Raw genomic sequence first — 6,000 nt, 5'->3', positions numbered from 1 at the left:
TAGCAACAATGACAGGCTATGCATCAGGATAGGATTAACAGAAAGTAGTAACATGCTACACTACTCTAATGCAAGCAGTAGAGAGAAGAATAGGCAATATCTGGTGATCAAGGGGGGGGCTTGCCTGGTTGCTCTGGCAAGAAGGAGGGGTCGTCGTCGATGTAGTCGACCACGGGGTATCGACGGCGGTCTCGAGGTCTACCGGACAGAAGTAACGGAGGGGGAACACAATAAATAACAGAGCAATCAAAGCATCACAAAGCATAACATGGCAATACACGATGCTAGGGGTGACCTAACGCAGTACTAGGTGATATTGGCGAAGGAGGGAAACAACCGGGAAAATATCACCGGTGTTTGGCATTTTCGGATAGTCGGACCGGAGAGGGAAAGTTGTGTGTCCGTTATGCTAGAGGTGTGTGGCAGACGAACGGGCGGCGTATCGAGATTCATCTCGTCGTTCTGAGCAACTTTCATGTACAAAGTTTTTCCATCCAAGCTACGGTTTATTTTATATTGATTTAAAAAGGATTTAATCATTTTCAGGAATTAACAGATTTAATTTAAATCAAAATAGGTTTACTGCATCAGCATGACGTCAGCAGTCAACAGAGGTGTTGATTGGCTCGCTGACGTGTGGGTCCCGCATGTCATTGAGTGTAAACTAACTAACCAGTTTAATTAGTTTAGTTAACAGATTAGTTAAGTTAATTAACATTAGTTAATTATGTTAATTAGTTATTAGGTTAATTAAACACAATTAATTAATTTAGTTAATTGATTAATTAATTAATATTTTTATTTTTTATTTTATTATTATTATTATTATTATTATTATTCTCTTTTTAAAAAACCTTTCTAGGCGTGGGGCCACTAGTCATAGGCACACGGGCCTTAACGGGTTAGCGGGCAGGAGGGCGACGGGAAGGCGAACGGGCGGAGCCGGGACGGGCGCCAGCCCGCGCGAGTAGGCGTTGCGAGGTGCGGCACCCACCGACGCTGCGGCGGGGCGCGCACAGCCGCCGATGAGTGGTGGTGGGGCCCTGTAGAGGGAGCAGGGTGGCCTCGGCGAGCCACGACGGGGCTCGGCCGGGAGAGGTCGGCGCGGGCCGGAGAGGCTAGGGGGTCGCGGAAACGTGTGGGCGAGCGGCTGGAGCACGGGGCTGCGGTCGGGGCGTGGCCGGCAGCGGCGGAACGTAGAGGGGCGACGATGGGCAGGGGGGCTGCAGACCGAAACAGGGTGACGACGCAGGAGCCGGGCTGCGTGCGAGCAGCGGAGCAAGGCGGCTGCGTCGGGCACGACAGCAAGGGGCGGCCTGCGCGGGGTTGCACTGAGCGAGGCCATGGCAGACGGGGTGCGTGTGGGAGTAGAGGGGCGTCGGGCGGTGCGCATGCGTGCGGTGTCCGAGCGCGGCTCGGCCGCGACGAGCACGTGGCAGGGGTTCGAGCATCTACAGGCAACCGAGGTGCGCGGTGAGCGAGCGGCGCGGCGGAGGCGGAACGCGGCGACCGCGGCGTGGTTTGCCGGCACGAGTCCGAAGCGATGGCGACGAGCAGCGAAGTAGAGGGGGAAAGAGGGAGGGCAAGGCCCTCACCGGCGTTGAAGTGGAGTGGGGTGGCGATGCCCGTTGGCGCCTCTGGGGAGGAGGACGAGGAGGTCCGGCGGAGTGGGCGGCGACGACGACAGCACAGCACCGTCGAGGCGAGGAGGAGGTCGTGGCACGGGCGCGCGGGAGGAGGTCGTCGCCGGCAGGCGGCTCGAGCACGGTGCCCGGTGGTCAGGGCGGCGGCAGGGCGCAGGGGCGAGGCGCGGGCACCGGGCGGCGGCGTCGCGGTGTCGAGACCCGATCCAGGTCGGGATTGAGGGGGGAGAGCGATGTGTGGTCGTGGGGGAAGGAGTGGGTGCGGTTAGGGTTTGGTAGTGGGCATGGGAGGCCATATAGGCCTGCTTAGCTGGGCCGTCTAGCGCAGCGGTCTACTGGGCCGTGGCCAAGTTGGGCCAAAGGGGGTTGCTTTCTCATTTTCTTTTTCCTTTTGTTCAATTTTGTTTATTTTTACTTATTTTCTTATTATGTTTTCTTTTAGTCTCTAATTTACTTTAAATTAAAAAAATGATAAAAGCAGTTCCTAATTTAGTATAACTAAATATACTACTGCCACATTAACTATGGCGCCGAAATAAAATAGTTTACTATTTTATTAAATATAAAAGGCATTTATTTAATTGTTTAAGATATTGTTTTATTTATTTTAGTGCATTTAAGTAATTTATAAAATGTGGTTTCACCACCATAATCATCTATGATTTATTTGCTACATTTCGAACACTTTAGTTTTAATATCTGAGAACTTTTATTGTTTGCTTGATTTTGAATTTTGAATTTGAATCGGTTTTGAACTAACGCGAGATTAGCAACAATAACCGAGGTGATGTGGCATCGTTAACGTGGGATTACTTTAGCTTAATTATCCGTACGTCGTACTTTTCGGTGGGACCAACATGTCAACCCGGTGTGACCGATTTCATTAGGGTTATGGCATAACGTAATCTCGGTGAGACTGATTACACAAACTCGGTGGGACCGATTTTGGTAATAAGCTAACCAGAGAGTTGGTTAGGCAAACTCGGTGGGATCGATTCACTCATCTCAGTTGGACCGAAACGTTACGAAGGGAAAACAGAGAGTTTGCATTGCGAACTCGGTGGGACCGATCGCTCATCTCGGTTGGACCGAGACGTTACGAAGGGAAACAGAGAGTTTGCAATCCCATCTCGGTGAGACCGAGATCCCTATCGGTACGACCGAAGTGACTAGGGTTTCTGGCAGTGGCTATGTCAAGTGAACTCGGTGGCACCAGATAAAACATTTCGGTGGGGCCGAGTTTGACTTTTGGTTTGGGATATATGTGGATATGAGAAAGTAGTTGAGGGTTTTTGGAGCATATCACTAAGCATGTTGAGCAAGCAACCCATTAAGCAACACCTCATCCCCTTTTAATAGTATTGGCTTTTCCGATGGACTCAATGTGATCTTGGATCACTGAAAATAAAATGTAGAGTCTTGAGCTTTAGAGCTTGAGCCAATCTTTTGTCCTAGCATTTTGAGGGGTTCACATTCCTAATCCATGCCATGCCAATCATTGAGCTTTCCTGAAATATTTATCTTGAAATAGCATTAGCTCAATGAGCTATATGTTGTTAATAATTACCAAAACCACTCAGCGATAGTTGCACTTTCACACCCCCTCTAGACACCTCTTCTCGATCCTTTCAAGTCGTGATGACGAAACTTATTACTTTGAAAACTCACATGACGAAAAACTGTATCGCGTGATGTTAAAGGCTTCTGAGATCCCTGGAAGGTTCTATAGGAACTCAAGGCCATGTGACATTCTGTTCGATGCTCTGGAAACAAGAGAGCCCCCTAGCCGTGCAAGGGGTATAGGTGGTAATGTCCCACACAAGAGGGCTTTCACACTTAGTAAAGAAGATAGGCTCAGCATGAAAAAAGCGAGGAGTGAAATGAAGCAGAATGAATTGTATGAAAGGTTGAGGAAGGACATGTATTCGACTGTTCTAAAGGAAATTGAGGAGTCAATGATGATGCAAAAGACTCTAACACTAACAGATAGCCATCAGATGGGAGGGGAGGTGGGCATGGAAGATGCTGGTTATTGAGCGACAACACCGCACAAGAGTAGTTGTGCATCAGCTGACCCCGGCGACACTGAGACTGTAGCTGCTCATGATGATGCTATATCTGATCTATCTCGAATGAAAGACAGACTGAAGGGCGTGCTTACACATTATGAAGGTACATTAAAATGTGCAATAGCCTGGGTTTGCCCACCCTTCTTGTAAGAGGGCGTCTTGTTGGACAATGTGCCATTGAAGCCGGGCTGTGTGAAGTGCTATGTGACTAAAGTAAAGCCTGGATTCAATGAATTTTCCCTGAAGAATGTCCTATGGGACTTTGGTGAGCATAGGACCTTCGGAGAAACACTTCTACATGACATCCAGTGGCCATGAAAGGAAATAGACTTCATGGATGAGATCCCTAAAGCCCCGCCAAGAGCAACCAATGTCTCCCCTCAACCGGTGATGCTCTCCTTGCCACAGTAGCTCTTACGTGCTTCCCCCAAGGAACCTAATACTCATAATCCGATGGTTGATGCATCAACCTATGACCCGCCCGCTTGACTTTGTGCCATACAGGCCATGTCATCGTCTGCCCCTAGAGCAGCCAGTGGAAAGGCCTACAAGTGCTGAAGACGCACCACCAATTCAGATGTCGGCCGCTGAAGCATGGGGGGAGACCCAGTTGCACCACATGCTCAGCAAACCAACCTGGTGGAACGGACTGCTAAGCAGTCTGATGCTTCGGAACCGCCTGCTAAGCAGTTTGTAGGTCCAGAACCAACTGCTCATCAGTCCGTCGGTCCACAGCCGCGTGATCAGCATACCAATGCGTCAACATTATCTACTAAGCAAACCAACGCGTTGGCACGGCCTCCTCAGCACACCGACAAGTTGGCACCACCTACGCAGAAACTCAACATAGCGTCAATGCATGGTCAGCAGTCCAATGCCTCTGCTCCTACAGCCCAGCAGTCCGTCACAGCAGCACCGCTAGCTCAGCAATCCAGCATAGCTAAACCGTCTACTAAGCATTCCGTCGAAGCTTTACCATCTACTCAGCAGTTTGTCTTTCAGCCATCCAGACCTTGTACCAGAAGTGTTTCAAGTACCAAGAAGGACGTTGGCAAAAAGGTTGCACCCGCGAGGAAGCACGCTGAGAGGGCGAAGAGGAATGAGAACGATTACCTCGCTATGTTGTTGCAGTTATATTTACCTTCCTCATAAAATGTTCAATTTGTTATTTATAGTACATGAGTAAGAACTTGTAGCATTGTTGTAGTTAATTATAGCTTCTGATGTTTTAGAATTTGGTTGTTGTCTCAATAGCAATTAATTCATTTGCACATTGATCTTTTGGAGAAGATATGTCATAATTAACCTGTTCCTTCAGTTTTTCAAAATAAGTATAGGTGATTTTCAATGTTGCTATAAACTCGTTTCCCCTACAATTGTTACTGATCTAGTTTTAAATATTATAGGACGAAGTGTTCTTACTTGGAGTGGGTTGATCAAGAGTGGTCGCAGTCTTTGAAGATGTGCCTAACAAAGCTCTGGAGCATGTACGAGGAAGAGAACAGAGGTAGGCTTAGAGAAAGTGTTGTCAATGTTGAAGAATATTTGAAGATGCGGGACAAAAAGATGAACATGGAGAATAAGCTCGGATTTTTTTAAATCAGACTTTGCTAAGATGGTGTTGGCGTAGGAGGAGGCACTTTCCTAGTTGGCTAGTGCAAAACGGGTTCTTACTGAACTAAAAGCAAGCCTGGATGATATCGATTAGGGAAATGAATATATTGTTTTAATATTGTTCTTATGAAACTGAACTAGCTATATGATGTACTGTGTTGTTTTCAGGTAGCTATCGTACTATGATGTTAAAATATATTTATGTGCCTGATATGAAATTGGCAAATAGTTGTTCGATATGAAATGTGAATTTGCGTAATACTGGAATTATTAATTGTAAACTAATAAACCTGATAAATGGGTCATGGAACTTTGTAAATGGTTCTAGCAGTAAAAGTGCTTGTGATGGATAGCCCAATGTCACACCATTTTCTTCATCAAATCATGTGTGATGTAGTTGAATAAAAGCAAACGGTTAACCAAGGCAGAGCGTGTGTGATAGTTACACCTATCACGCATGAGCGTATACATAAAACTGTGTGGGATGTACATACGAACGGAAACGTTTTCCCTAGATTGACTATGTGGGATGTACATACGAACAGAAACATTTTCCTTGGATTAATTATGTGGGATGTACATAAGAACAAAAACATATTCCTTAGATTGACTGTGTGGAATGTACATAACAAATGGAAACGTTTGTTTGGGACTGACTGTGGGATGTACATACG

Source organism: Triticum aestivum, chromosome 5A (genome assembly GCF_018294505.1).
Source record: "Triticum aestivum cultivar Chinese Spring chromosome 5A, IWGSC CS RefSeq v2.1, whole genome shotgun sequence".
NCBI lineage: Eukaryota > Viridiplantae > Streptophyta > Magnoliopsida > Poales > Poaceae > Triticum > Triticum aestivum.
Note: the sequence above shows the minus strand (reverse complement) of the source record.